We start from the raw sequence: 15025 nt of genomic DNA, 5'->3' as shown, positions 1-15025 counted from the left end.
CACCAACCTGGGGGTCATGCTGACTGTGTAATCTGTGGTGTGGTCTCTCTTCTGAGAAAGGACAGAACAGGCAGTTGTGCCCCTTACACAAAGAGAGCATGTGGGCTGTTGTATGGAGAGCTCAGGAATCTCACAGTGATTGTAAAGAATGCAAGCTTCAGCTCTCAGTGAAGTAGCAAAGCAGCTGTTTAACAGCTTTGCTCCAAAAGTAAGGGCTTTTGACATCAAAAAGCCCCACAGTGACCTCCAGCTCAGCATGTTCAAAACAGAGACTGCTACCTTCTTCCAGACTGGCTCCGAATTGCTCTACGTTATTCAGTCCCTATTTTAGTGCTTTTCAAGCCATTCTGAGAGTTGGCGGGTGTGGTTCACCGGCTGCTGCAAAGTATAAGAGGGTGGAAAAGATATTGGTGGCTCCATACCCTTTGCTATCCCTCCTTCAATCAGAGCAGCTGTTCTGTGTGTGTGCGCACGTGCCTGTTGTATATATTCGGCTCCTGTATAACGCAGTACTTCATTTGGAGAAAGAGCTCCCCTGCTAAGAGAAAAATGTTTGAAAACCACTGCCCCACCTTTGTATTAGTGGCAGCTTCATCACAGGTGACCCAAGCTAGTAATTTAGATCTTGGCTTACACTTCTCACTCTCCCTCATTCCCTCCCACTTTTAACCCTCCCACAATGTCCAAAATGTCCCTTAAATCTCTGCCATCCTCTGCAGCCTCATAGTCACACCATTGTTTAGGCTGTGATCCCTTCTTCCTTGGATTACTGCAGACTCTTCTTACTCATCTACCTGCCTCTGTTCTCCCACTGCATTCCAGCTCCAAGACCCACCTGAAAGTCCATTACCCTGAGTGAAGTCCAGGTTCAAGTCCAAACTGCTGAGCATGGCATTCAGGATCTTAACAGTCTTGTCTTTCCCAATCATAGCCTCTCTCTACCCAGTACTCAAAATGCTGGACTCCTGAGTATTTCCAAACACACTTTATTCCACAGGTTGATGCTCTGCCTGGAAGGCCCGTCTCCGAATCCCAGCCATCTGATAAACTCCACAGTCTATAGGTCTCATCTGAGATATCACTGCCTCTGTGAAATCTCCCTGTGCCCTCAGAAAGAAGTGGTCATGCCCTCTTCTATTATTCCTCTGCACCTTTGCCTTTGCTCCCTTCATATTACATTGTATAGTAATAATTTATTATGTTTTTCTCTTCCCAACAGACTGTGATCTCTTTGAGGACAAAAACCCTGTTTTACTCATTTTTTGCTTCTAGGAGGAACCGGGGATTGAACCTAGGACCTCATACATGGGAAGCAGGCACTCAACCATTGAGCTGCATCCACCCCCCCCCCCCCGCTCCATTGTTTGATTCTTAACATGTTCCACAGTGCTTAACATGTTCCACAGTGCCGGTGGTAGGTTCTCAATGGGCTCAATGGTTCTTAACATTTGTTGTAAAAATCATTGTAAAAACAATAACAGAAATTTTAATTAAAAGTAAAACTTTTATGATATGTACTATTCCTCAAACTTATACATATGTGCATATTATGTAGCTATGATTAATGTACAATTTTATGTTCTGCTTTTTATCACTTAGTATGAAGAGATTTTAAAAATTAGCATTTTTATGGTTATGTAAGTGATAGTGACTTATTGTGCAAAACTTGGAAAATAAAGGTAAGTAGGAAAAAAATCACTTTTCATCACCACTTTAACATTTACTGGAATTTTTTCTAGTCTTTTTCTCTACATATTTTTGTATAGTCAATATATAGTTTTCTAAGTGTTTTTGCATTTTGCTCAGTAGTACCATTTTATAATATTATTATGAACTCCACATAATCATATTTTTAGGAACTGTAAAACATTCTAAAAAGTGTTCTGAGTACGTTCAGAATTGCTTTCCTGCCTAATCCTTACAAGAAATCACAGAAGTAAATTCTAAAAATGCGATTCAGGCCATTGAATGGTAATTTAATTCACTATTATTAACAGTTAAGGAAAACTGAGTACCATAGTTTGCCAAATTCTAACAGGAACCTCAGGTGTAAATGTTAATAAAAATGAAAAGAAGCTTAAAGATTATTCCACTTCCTCTGTTTTACAAATGAGGAAACTGAGGCCAAGGGAGATAATGTCACACAGCTCGGTTAAGTAGCAAGACCTGTTTGCCTGATATTCTTACTCTCCGGCCGCTGCTGTCTGGGGGAAGAAAGAGTAGGTAGAGGGAACGGAGTAGAATCAACCCCAGCTCAATTTCATTAGAGTTCTTGGTAAGTTTATTGAATGTTTGCTACATGAGGAAATTCTGTAGACCTGGGTTGCCAGCCTTGTCCATTGAAGATGCTTTCCTGGCTGCAAAGATTTCATAGATACTATGGGTAGAGGAATGGGGGATAGAGTGGTAGAATTCAGGAATCATCTGACAACAAAATTCTAAGATGCCCCTAGTCCAGCCACATGCCACTCAAACATTTCAGCCTGACTGTCTTTGACGTCCCATCCTTGCTCTGGCTCCCATGTGTAGCCCAGTTCCTTATCGCTCAGACATGAATTCACAATCCACAAGGTTAATCCTCTGCACCAACTATGGGCCATACATGCGAGCACCTGAGAGCCCAACTCTGTAGCAGGGAAGATAAAAACAAAGAAAGTGTGACTGCTGCCCCAGGGGTTTCACAGAGCAGTTTTTGGAGAGAGAAAATAAAGATGCATGAAATAATTCAAAGATAATCCAATTATTGAAATAACTCTGATATTTTAAACATTATCTATTAATATAATCTAGTTGCCCTAACACCATAATATTGCATATGTTTTAACTCTTGAGAAAATAAATATTTCTAAATGGTGCTAAACTCATTCTCTACCCACAGGCAGAGTCAATGAGAAAATTTACATTAGAGTCCATAAAGGTTAATAAAGGAATTCGGAGGAAGAGGTAAAGAGGGGAGCAGATGCCATCCTGACTCCAGATCTTCCAGGGTAAGAACGGGGCTGCTCCTGGTGCCCAGATTGTCCAGATCCCTTGCACATATTTGCCAAACAATCAAATTAAACAAATGAATGGCTATCTCAGGAAGTGTGCGCTGGGGTTGTATCTACTTTGGCTGTCTCTGATATCCTGCTGAGATGTCATAAGTGCAACCCCTCTGATGACCTCCTGACTCATTTTGAAGTCTCTTAGCCATAAAAACTTATTTACTTTTACTATTTCCCCCTTTTATTCAAGGTCTTTTTCTAGTCACATCACCTGTTGGTGCTTGGTAGTAATCCCTCAGCACCAGGGAGGCTCATCCCTGGGAGTCATGGATACAGGCCATGTTAAATTTCACCAAAAATCTATAAAAGTGTACAGTCTAAAATGTAAACCATAATGTAACCATGGTTAGTAGCTATGTTTCAATATTTGTACATCAGTTGTAGCAAATGTAACATCCACATGTAAAAAGATCATTTCGGGGGAAGGGGGAAGAGGGGAAGGATTTGGTTATATGGGAGTTCTATATGTAACTTTACTATGACCTAAAACATTTTGAAAACGTAATTTAAAAAAAAGATGTAAGACACTCAAGAAGAAATGGAAGAGATTGTCTTGCCACTGTATATACAGGGCAACACCTATTACAATGATGAAAGGCAAACATCAAAAAATGTTTTATCATAGTTTTCATTTTTTAAATACCCCCATTTATTTTTTACTTTATTTTAGTTTTTCTAAATTATTGTGTATTTTATTTCTAATCTTTAAACCTATCATTTTGATTTCATTTTCCTATTAATTGAATTTGGCAATATATTAGGCTTCATTCTTGAAGAAAGTTTAGATCACAGAAGGTTTCAACTATGACAGGGGAAGAGCATTGGTGTGGGGTGTCATTGATGGGGGATGCATGGGTGGGAGGGAGTTCTCCAGAGCATGCATATAGGGTATATAGATATGTTCAGATGTTCGTTGGGTATTGATCGGTAGAGTTTCACATGACAACTGAGGGAGTGCTGAGTTCCCATCCTGGGGAGCTCTTTTGCATTCCCCTGTGGAATAGCAACAATCCCCCAAATGGAAGGGCAAAGACCAGTGAAGAAGGATGGTCCAATGATGGGCTCTTGATACTGATGACTATGCTTACGAGCCTGTGTACTTGAAATTTCAACTTGGCCTAGAGCTGCAGGGTGCCTAAGACTTACCTCCTGAGAGCCTCCATGATGCTCAAATGTGGCCACTCTTTAAGCCAAACTCAGCATATAAATGCATTACTTTCCCCCCACTGTGGGTTTCTTTTCTTCATATTTAATTCAGAAGCAAAGAGTATAAAATTAATACTCTGATTGGCAGGGGATTTTTTTTTCACAAGCAATAAATGTTAATTTATTGAATGGATGAGATATATTGAATTGATGACATATATATATAGTGGTATGTTTCAGAGTAGTTGAGAAAAAAGTATAGTAAAGAGAAACAAATTAAATTAGACAGCATCTAACATCACAAAAAGGATTACAATGCTATTAAATAAATAAAAGTGTTTTAATGTCCTCCACACATGGATCAAAGTGATGTGACTGTTGAATTCCTTTAAAAAATGTCATTGGGCTTTATGTGTATATGTGTGGGGGAATTTTTGAAGCATTTCATGAATAAGGAAATAGTATACCATTTAATAAATGAGAGAATGAAATACCAACATGAGGGCCTCTACTCAAAGCACCAGAGAAAACCACGGGAAAAACTTAGCTTTCCTTCGGAAAATAATGAAAGACCTTTTTTGCATTTGTGAGATATAGTCCACATCTGTACATATGTAATATGAATGTTTTTTTTCTTACATAGCTTGGGTACTTCATTTTACTGCTTTATAGTCACTTGTCATGCAGTTGTCTTAGGCAGGTGTTTTGTGCGACACTTGAACCTTGCAATAAAATTGCAGAGTAAGGGAGGAAGAAGAAGAATGGTCTGCGTTGGAAGATAGATAATTCACCCTCTTTCAGAATTCTCATCTCCATTCAGCCCCACAGCCCCAAGCAAAGCACATGAAAAGGTTTTCCAGTTTGTCATTGCTTTGTGTTCTCTAGATCTAAAAGCACTATGATTTGGGGACCTACACCAAGCTATGCCTTGTTGACAGAGGCTAGCAGCTCTGGCTCCTTTGTCTAGCCACTCACACCTTCTACTGCTACACCATCCCCAGTTAAACCTGTCATTTTATGTCATTATGAATGCCACTATTTCTCTGTCAAAGTTCCTGCTCTGGATGACAAATTACACAGTCAGCCTCGCTCTGTCCCACATGTCATGGGCATGAAAGACTAAAGGCTTCAGCTGAGTAGGGAAAATTTTCAAGCTAGTTAGCACTATTTTGCATAGAAGTTCAATTCCAACTATGTTAGGCAAAAATATATAAATATTTGGTAAGGATTCTAAGGTGCTTTATGCAGCCCAGGGATGGCACTGGGGCCACTGACCTGGGGAACCCTGAGAGCCAGAGACAATGCCAGCAATGCTTCTCATTCCTGTTGCTCTCTTAACGCTATTTTATTTCTTTGTCTCTTTCTCCCAACTTCCTTTCTGTGCTACAATTGTTGGGCAACATAGCTGCCAACATACCCTGAATTTTTCCATCCTACTGTTTTGGCAGATGCAAGCTGAACACTTTCCATTCTAGAGCCGTCACTTCCAGAGAAGTTTTCTGATTGGCCCATCTCGAGGCAGGTGCCCACCTCTGGAATAATCTGGCCAGTGGCCAGAGCTGTCTTTACAGATGAGCTTTGCCATGGTAACCACAGGGCTGGTAGGGGTGGGAGGAGCAGCAGCTCCCAGGAAGGGGAAGGGCAGTCAAATACCACCTCCAATGCAGGCGGTCCCACCCGTGGAGCCCACTCCAGGCTGTCTGCCTCATTCATGATCATGTTTAACCCCTCACAAAGCTCTTCTAAATATTGCTTCACTTAACACAGGAACACATTACACTGAAACAGGCTTCATGTTTAATGTGTTCCTAGGGACAGCTCTCAGGATTTCTGAAGATTCTTCTCTACTGGAAATTTAGGATTAGTCATGGTATTCCCTTAACATTGTTATCTGAAAAAAAAAAAATTACTGTGATGAACCACGCACCTTTTCCAATTTTTGAACGTGTAACAACAGCACACCTCCCGCAGCAGGGGCTAACGGGTGCCCTTGCTGACCTTGCAGGGTTTTGGACATCCAGTCTATGGACTGGCCTGGTCTCTGTTTTGGCGGCCAGTTCATTCTATTCCTCACTTTGTGATGCTTTTGTGACTTGTCATCCCCTTCACACAACTCAAATTTATTATCTCACAGTTCTGAAAGTCAGAAGTCCAAGCTAGAGGAATGAAAAGAGTAAGTTGAACTCAAGCAAGCAAATGTTGGCTCTGGTAGGCATTTGAACCTGAAGCAGATCTGCTCTTAATAAACAGGACACTCCGTGGTGCCTCATTTGTTTATTCATTCGACATGTATTTATGGAGCATCTCTAAGATCCACACACCTTTCCGGGCCCTGGTGATTGAGTCAGCAGTGAACAACAGCAGTGAGCTCCATGGAGCTCATATTGTATTCTACAGGGAATACCTTTATGGTACCTGAGCATTTGATAGAAAGTTAGGTATGAGTAGGTATCATGAAGGAACATAAAGCAGGATAGGGGCATATGGATAAAGGTGGCAATTTTAGGTCTTGTAGCTAGGAAAGCACTTTCCCGGGAGGTAACTTGTAAGCAGTACCTGCCTGAGGTGTTCAGAGAGAGCCAAGCCCCCTCTGAGGGAGACAGCCAGAGGGACCAGGCAGAAGGCCTGGTGCAGAGCTGGGCTGGGAGCACCACTGTGTGGAGTCAGCCTTAAGGACAGGCACGTTTGCGTAGCTTTGTCTGAAGGGACACTGTTTTCTCTAAGAGACGTAGCCTACTCCCTGGTCAATGCATTCCATGGCTGGCATATTTGTCCATCACCATTCCCTCTGTCGTTAGGCTGACACCAAGGCTAGGAGGACGCAGGACGCAGGGTGGGGGTCGGTTTTGGGAAGGAGGAGGAAAGGCTGGGAGTGGGATGCTACCTGACTCATAAAGTGGCCACAAGTATGGACTCCGGGAGGATTAGAGTCTGGTGAGGGAAGAGGTGTCCATAACTCAGGAAGAAGAGGCAGAGAGACACTAAAGACAGACTTACATGTTCCAAAATATTATTTGGAACTAAGTGTGGATTCTGAAGCAGGGCCATCCTTCCTTTCCCCTTTCCCTTCCTCCCCTCCCCTCCCCTGCCCTCCCCTCCCCTGCTCTGCCCTGACCTGCCCTGCCCTGCCCTCCCCTCCGCCCTCTGCTTTTCCCTCAGGCACACACATTTGGGTCCTTCCCAACCCTTTGTTCAGGGCACTCTCTGGCCCCTGGTCTAGCGAGGGCTTGCAGCATGGCATCTTAAGGGCTCAGCGTTCCCGGCTTCCCCCTGCTCTGAGTCAGCTTCTAATACCTAAGCTGACGCTGCGAGGTATGGCCGCAGGCAGCCTGTCACCTCCTGGTGACTTTGGGTGGAGGTGACAGGATTGTGAGATTTAGAAGCTTATTTACTTGTCATCTAAGTAGGTGCAGATTTTAAACCTCCTTGGAACAACCTTTTGTGTTTAGAGATCACAGTTCCTAAGATACATCTCGAGTTGGGAGGGGACGTGGGCTTGCAGCAGAGCCCGCGCAAAGCCAGCATCTCACTCACAGCAGTTTCTGTCCTTACCACGGAGCAGCCAGAGCGAGCTCTCCCCACTCGGAGGATCAGTTGTAAAACTCCCCAGTGACAGACCATTAGCGGAGCCCAGCGAGTGACTGTCTGGCCTGTTATTTACCGAAACCTCTTCCTTAAGGAGCCATCCACCAGAGAAACTCTGAGCCGACCCGATTTCCTCTCACTTTCGGCTTCCTATCGCCTTTTGCTGTCAATTCCCATAAAGAATCCAGGCACCTCTTCAGACTTCAGCAGGCTCACAAATAGTTCTTGGAGAAGAGCATCGCAAAGGCACTGGCAGGGCTAGGGGCTCAGTGAGGCAGTTGAAAACTCCTGCGCGGTCTTCGCAATCTCTTGGATTCCTCGCTGCCTTGTGGGATGTGGCACGTGGATAAGGACACACTAGCACCTTCTTGAGGAGTGGCACACAAGAGGAAGTGAGGTGCACACACATACGCGGCAAAATTCTCCATGCCGAACACTTCAGGACGGTGTTCTTTCTAATACAGGTGGTCACTATTATTTCCTTAACAGTATCAATTTCACCATCAGGCAGTAGAGACCGGCACATTGTCAGGAGATCTTAGCTCATTGTAAATACTCGGTCTCCATTCCATTTTAGAAATGTTTCTTTAAGGCGTTGAATTTCTTCCACATAGCTTACATTACGGTGACAACATTTAGAAATAAATACTAATCAATCAACAAAATATATCCTTTAAAATGATCATGTAATTCTTAAATCGCCAAAGCCAAGAGTGTGGTAGATATTTCCTTTGAGATGGTTAAACGTTTATTACAACTTGTAAACTTGCCTAGAAACTTGGAGTTTAAAACTTAGCTGCTGCTTTCTTTTTTTTTTAGTATTTATTTTTTATTCATTTCTCTCCCCTCCCCCGCCCCCAGTTGTCTGCTCTCTGTGTCCATTTGCTGCGTGTTCTTCTGTGACCGCATCTATCCTTATCAGCAGCACCGGGAATCTGTGTTTCTTTTTGTTGTGTCATCTTGTTGTGTCAGCTCTCCGTGTGTATGGCGCCGTTCTTGGACAGGCTGCACTTCCTTTTGCGCTGGGCAGCTCTCCTTATGGGGCACACTCCTTGTGCCTGGGGCTCCCCTCCAGGAGGGACACTCCTGCGTGCACTGCACTCCTTGCGCACATCAGCACTGCACATGTGCCAGCTCCACACGGGTCAAGGAGGCCCAGGGTTTGAAACTTGGATCTCCCAATGTGGTAGGTGGACGCCCTATCCATTGGGCCAAGTACACTTCCCACTTAGCTACTTCTTGAATCAAGTCCAGGATCAATCATTGAGGTCTGATTATGGGGATATGGGGGGTGGGGAAGGGGAGAACAGGGAATATGAGAAATACAAAGGTCGGTAAAAAGTGTATCCTTATCTTGGTTTGGGCGCCCTAGTAAACAGCCCTTGAGACAAGGACTTTGAACAGGTGATTTTTATCCTGGGAAGTAAGAGTTAGGGAAAGGGGAGACACAGGGAAGGAGAAAACCAATATAACTTCATATTATTAAGTGTGTGTGGGAGGTTACCACATACTTCAGAGGCTTAACACAACACAAATGAGCAATCTTACAGTTCTGTAGGATACTGAAGTCTAAATGGATCTTACCAGGCTAAAATCAAGGTCTCAGCAGGGCTACACTCCTTTCTCTAGGGGAGCAAACTTTTCCTTTCCTTTTCCATTCTAGAGACTCTTGCACTCCTTGACTTGTGGCCCCTCTCCTCCATCTTCGAAGCCAGTAACATCACATCTCTCTGATCCTTCTTCCATCATCACAGCTCTTTTAAATCACAGCAGGGTACGATTCTCTGATTTTTAAGGACCCATGTGATTAGAGTGGATCCACTTGGATAATCTCCCCATCTCAAGGTCCTTAAATTAATCACATCTGCAAAGTGCCATTTGCCATGAAAGCTAACAGTCCCCAGCTTCTGAACTTGGGCCATGGGCATCTTTGCAGGGGCGGTTTTTCTGCCCACCATAGAAGGCAATGAGGGGGTATCTGTTCCATGAGGACTCTGGGGAGCATAAGAATTCCAGAGTTATCCACCTGAAAGACAGAATCTGGGGATTTATCCACCAGCTCCCACCCCTCCCCTCATTGCTTGAGGTTATTCCTAGAGATAACTTGCTAGCACTTCCAGGCTGTACTTGTTGTGGTAAGCAGGTTCTGATGCTGTTGGCCATAAAATATACTGGACACTGACTTTTAGCACAGGAAAAAAGAGCTTGCATGGACTTGTCCACTTCAGCAGCTGATGGGAACAGAGGTGGGTGAGAGGACATTACATGGGCAGCAGGCATCTGTTCCATCCAAGGAACTACATCACTTAGAGACCTAAGGCTCACGGAAGTTGTAGCTTGGATGCTAGAGTTTAAACAGTGGACCTCAAACCCAAGCCCCACGATGCACTGTGAAACCTTTGCAAGTCATTAAAACTCTAAGCCTCTTCCGTTTGTTAGGTGGAGAGACTAATACAGACCATGTGAAATTGTCATAAGTGTAAAATCACTAATGCGTGCAGAGCAGCTGATGTGTGCTGAGTGGCTGAAAAGTAGCAGTGGGTATTTTTATTTGTTGATCAGAAAGAACATTTATTGGCTGCCAGACACCAGGGATGCATGTGTGAACAAGACAAGGCCCCTGATCTCATGGAGCTTCTCTTCCAGTGGGGGATATGGGCAATACATTAATAAGCAAATAAAAGTGCAAGATCTTATAGACTATGGTTGCAGCAATGAAGAACATAAAATGGAGTGACATGAGAGAAAGTAAAGGGGCAGTGCCTGCCCACCAGACTATCCTCTCCATTCTCTCTCGTTTCCATTCTAGCATGTTCGGGTGCCATATGGCGAGTCCTTTATGGGTGTGTGTGGGGGGCATAGGGGTGAACCACTGTTGGTCTAAATCAGTTATGGAAATCTCGTTCCCCTTGGCTAGTAACTGACATAAAAATAGACTTGAGACCCAATGAATTTCAAGTGGTAGTCTGCTTGTGGTGGGGGGGAAACTGAGGCTTCTGCTCCTTCTTGGTGAAGAGAAAGCCTTCAGCCCTTTTCCCCATTCTTCCTGATTCAATCATATTAAATGAGCCGTCTGCCCTGGAAACAATCTTCTTGAGACCCTGAAACAGGAAGCATGAAGATAAAAGGTCAACAGAGCAGAAAACTCTGAAGGACTGTATCCCTGATGACATTAGTGAGCAGCTGAGCCAAAGCCAGTAACCACTGTCTCAAGATGTCTTCTGTAAGAAAAATAAACCTCTATTTCTTTTAATGCTATAGTTGCTTGCAGCTGAACACATTCTTAACTGATATAGATAGCCAGGAATTGATGTTTAATTTGAGACCTGAAAAAGGTGAGCCTTCATGAAAAGGTCCAGGGAAGAGTTTGGAGTGTGCTAGAAGGAGAAAGGAGGTAGGGGGAGATGAGACTAGTGAGTCTTCCAGACCACATCATGATTTTATGCAAGGGATTAACATGGGGAAACAGGAAATTGTAAGCTCCACATTCTTTTTTTTTTTTTAAGATTTATTTATTTATTTCTCTCCCCTCCCTGCCCCCCCACCCTGGTTGTCTGTTCTCTGTGTCTATTTGCTGCGTCTTCTTTGTCCGCTTCTGTTGTCGTCAGCGGCACGGGAATCTGTGTTTCTTTTTGATGCGTCATCTTGTTGTGTCAGCTCTCCGTGTGTGCAGTGCCATTCCTGAGCAGCCCGAACTTTCTTTCATGCTGGACGACTCTCCTTATGGGGCGCACTCCTTGCGTGTGGGGCTCCCCTATGCGGGGAACATCCCTGCGTGGCAGGGCACTCCTTGCACGCATCAGCACTGCGCATGGGCCAGCTCCACACGGGTCAAGGAGGCCTGGGGTTTGAACCTTGGACCTCCCATGTGGTAGGCAGATGCTCTAACCACTGGGCCAAGTCCACCGCCCTCCACATTCTTTAATATAGAAATGGAAGACGCTAAGACCCATAACTTTATAGCACTATTAAAATGGGGTTATTAAGAATTATGCTGAAACCAGAAACTGCAGGCTTCTAATAAGCAGTTGTTAAGCCTTGGGGAGGTGAGGGACTGTTTACTCAGTTGTAGTGGGGAGACAAGGTCATGAGCTATAAAACCTTTTACTGCTACTTGTTAAGGAGAAAGCCTAGGAATATTTATAGGAGTTTTGACTTGGAGATCCTTAGACTATAAATCCTAACCCATGTTGGGTGGAAAGCCCTCCTGTGTTAGACTGAGATTTGTTCCTTATGAAAGTGTTCCAGTTAGTTTGTAAGAAATACTCGAGACATAGAGACATAAGAACTTTAAAAATGTAATGGTATCTCCTTTAGAATGAAACCGTCAATCCTAAGGTTACACACTAAATTGATAGATTTAGAAAACTGCACTCTCTGTAATTCCTAAGGGATGTGAATTCTTCATCCCCCACCATCACCCCCAAACATCAAGACTTTGGCTTTTTCCCTTCAGGTTTAATTGGAATAAATGGCTCTAACACATTCATTGCCATAACTGTCTCTGACATTTATTTCTTAATAAAGAATTTTTTTGATGGATGTGTTCTATCTGGTGCATTAAAAAAGTCACTCTGGCTGCAATGTGAAGAATGATTTATAAGGGAACAAGAATCGATGTAGGGATTCCAAGTAGCAGGCTATCACCGTAGCCCAGGAAAAAGACTGATGGCCTAATTTGGGGGGTGATGGAGAAGATAGAAACACATGGTCAAATATGGGATATGTGTGGGAGATAGAACAGAAAGGACTTGCTGGAGGAACCAAAAATGACTCATAGGTGTTTGGCTTGAGCAACTAGGTAGATAGTGATACCATGCACTGAAACTGGGACAGGTGGGTGCTGAATGGCTTTGGGCATGAACAGTTCAGATTTGGTCATATTAGATTCAACGTTCCTAGTTGGTATCTGAATGGAGATATGAAGTAGGTAGTAGGATATGCATGAGTCTGGGGGTCTGCATAGAAGAGAGAGTGTGCAAGAGAGGAGAGCTCAGGCGGCACCCCAAGGCACTCCAGTCTTTTACAGAATTAACACTACTCCCCAGTTACAGAGGAGAAGTAGTTCAATACCAAGAAGAAGAATGCTAATCAATTTTTTTACCTGCTGTACTGTCTCCTCTCTTGGATTTCCTTATATGCAAATTTGATTTAGGCACACCTTATTTTTAGGACCAACCATTCCATAGTCCTTAAGAGGCTCTACATCAATTATTTTGGTGCAAATAATGGAGGTTAGTGCTGCCATGACTACCTGGGGTCAGCTTTGGACAGCCTAGCCCTGTTAACTGTGACTCAGATAGTTGAAAGCTGGCTATGTCTTGAGTTACTAATGCTCCTTTGAAAAGCATGCCTTTGAAAGAAGATGTGGGGTTTGGGTGCTCTGTTACTCCTTGGGTTTTTGAGAGTTACACGATGTTTGTTTATCCTCATTTGGCTCAAGAGAGGATCATTAGGATCCTGACTGTGCCGAAGACTTTTCATGGTGCTGGGGTGAGAACAAGTCCTGTAAATGTCCACTCCTGTGTCAGCCTAGAAGAGTGTAGGGGAGAAAACAGGCTGAGTGAAGTCACTTTGGTGATGAATTACTATTTTCAACCAGTGTCGGTTCATTTGATAGTATGTTAATTTGGCCAGCTGTCTCTAGGTAGCTAACTTACCCCTAATTTAAAAATTTCCATCTATGCTAAGAAGGACCCTTACTGGAGGAAGAAGGCCAGACTCCCAGTGGAGAAGTTCAGCCTTGTTTTAGTCTGGTGTTTCTCCACTTTTTCCCAATACAGGTCTTCAGGTATTATGACTCTCCTTCACCATCACTGCAAGGCCATTGAAACCAAGTGGGAAACAGATGGTGGCTGTTCGGATCTCAGAGAGGATTAGTGTGTTAAACCAATGGCCGCTCTTCTTCTTCATGCTCTTGGAATATACTTTTGTAGCCTTACTTTGTCTTTGATGCCACTACTACTACTAATAAAGATGTGCTATTTCCCCTTTGTGGTTCTGCTTTCTAGGCTCAGTTTAGTGCAGTGGAGATGGTGGATGTGAATCCCAGCTCTATGAGGACTGGCTCCATGAACTTGGAGCTTAATTTCTGAGTCTTGGTTTTCTCTTCTACTAAATGGAGTAATAATACCTGGCTCTTAAGGTTATCACTGGGATATCGAATGAGATTGCATCGGCAAGAGGATTGGCACATAGTCTGGCACCAACACAGCGCTCCATAAAGGGGAGATGTGTTTATTTTTTAGTGGCCAGAGCATAAGAGCTGGTTAGGGAAGTTTGAAGAGATGAGTTATTTCATGGCTTGAATGAGGAAGGGCAGATGTGTTCTTTTAACACCTGATGCTCCTAGTTGGAAAGCAGCTCCAACCTGTACCAGATGTTTCTTTGTTCTTTTTCATTATTTTAAAATATTCACAGAGGCACTTTGCATGTAGATGACAATATCACTCTTGTGAACATATAGGCTGAACTCAATCCATTTAACAATGGAGAAACTTTGGACGGGAGATAAATGTTTCCTTTGGTGTTCACCAACAATTTGAGTAGGCAAGTCTTTCCTGAACATCTTCAATTGATTAGTGGATCAATGTCCCTTTAACCTTTAGTAATAAAACACATGATGCTAGTAAGAGAGCAAGGTTTGGGAATCTTTACATTTTAGTTTGTCTCCCATTTCTGCAATTTCTTTCTTCCCTTTCTTCCACTGAATGTTTATTAGGATTGAGGCAGATGGAGGAAGCAATTGATATAAAATAATTTAGTGGAAGGAAATAGGACCAAGCTCAGGCTAGCTTGCATTTTCTGGCTACTTAACCAGAATTTGCTTTTTATTTCCTCTCTATTTTTGTAAGTGTGTGACTGAAAATACCTGAAGAAGAAAATGTGAAAAGGGCATCTCACTGAAGTCTGAGGCCAGAGAATATCTGCCCTGGACATTAATTAGTTGCTAGTTGCCTCTGTTTTAAATTCTTCTTCCTTTGACCTGAGGGCTTTATCCAACTTATAAGTACCCAGCAGTGTCTTCAGAACAAAGGGATGTTATTGGCTTTGTATAACCACTGACCGTGTAGCAACGATATTCTTAGGGCTTGAAATATTCATTCACACAGCAGGCATCTTTCTCTGTAGCCCCAGCTTCTATTGGTCCAAGGTCATAAGCAGGGCAGATCCAATGTAAGAAGATGATCTTTAAAAGAAGCCATGAGCTGTCCAAACCTGGCTCCTATGACTTCCCTTCAAACCCCTTT

General features: G+C 43.3%; 1 long non-coding RNA gene across 1 annotated transcript; it reads left to right on the top strand.

The window, feature by feature from the left end:
* Positions 1–1279: 1279 nt before the first annotated feature.
* LOC139436621 (uncharacterized) lies at positions 1280–13761 on the top strand. The gene is made up of 3 exons (XR_011645901.1): positions 1280–1414; positions 2879–2987; positions 13559–13761. It is a non-coding gene; the product is annotated as an uncharacterized lncRNA (long non-coding RNA).
* Positions 13762–15025: the final 1264 nt, after the last annotated feature.

This window comes from Dasypus novemcinctus, chromosome 16, assembly GCF_030445035.2.
Source record: "Dasypus novemcinctus isolate mDasNov1 chromosome 16, mDasNov1.1.hap2, whole genome shotgun sequence".
In the NCBI taxonomy this organism is placed as follows: domain Eukaryota; kingdom Metazoa; phylum Chordata; class Mammalia; order Cingulata; family Dasypodidae; genus Dasypus; species Dasypus novemcinctus.
The sequence above is the reverse complement of the archived record's forward strand: the minus strand, read 5'-3'. Positions and strand labels throughout refer to the sequence as shown.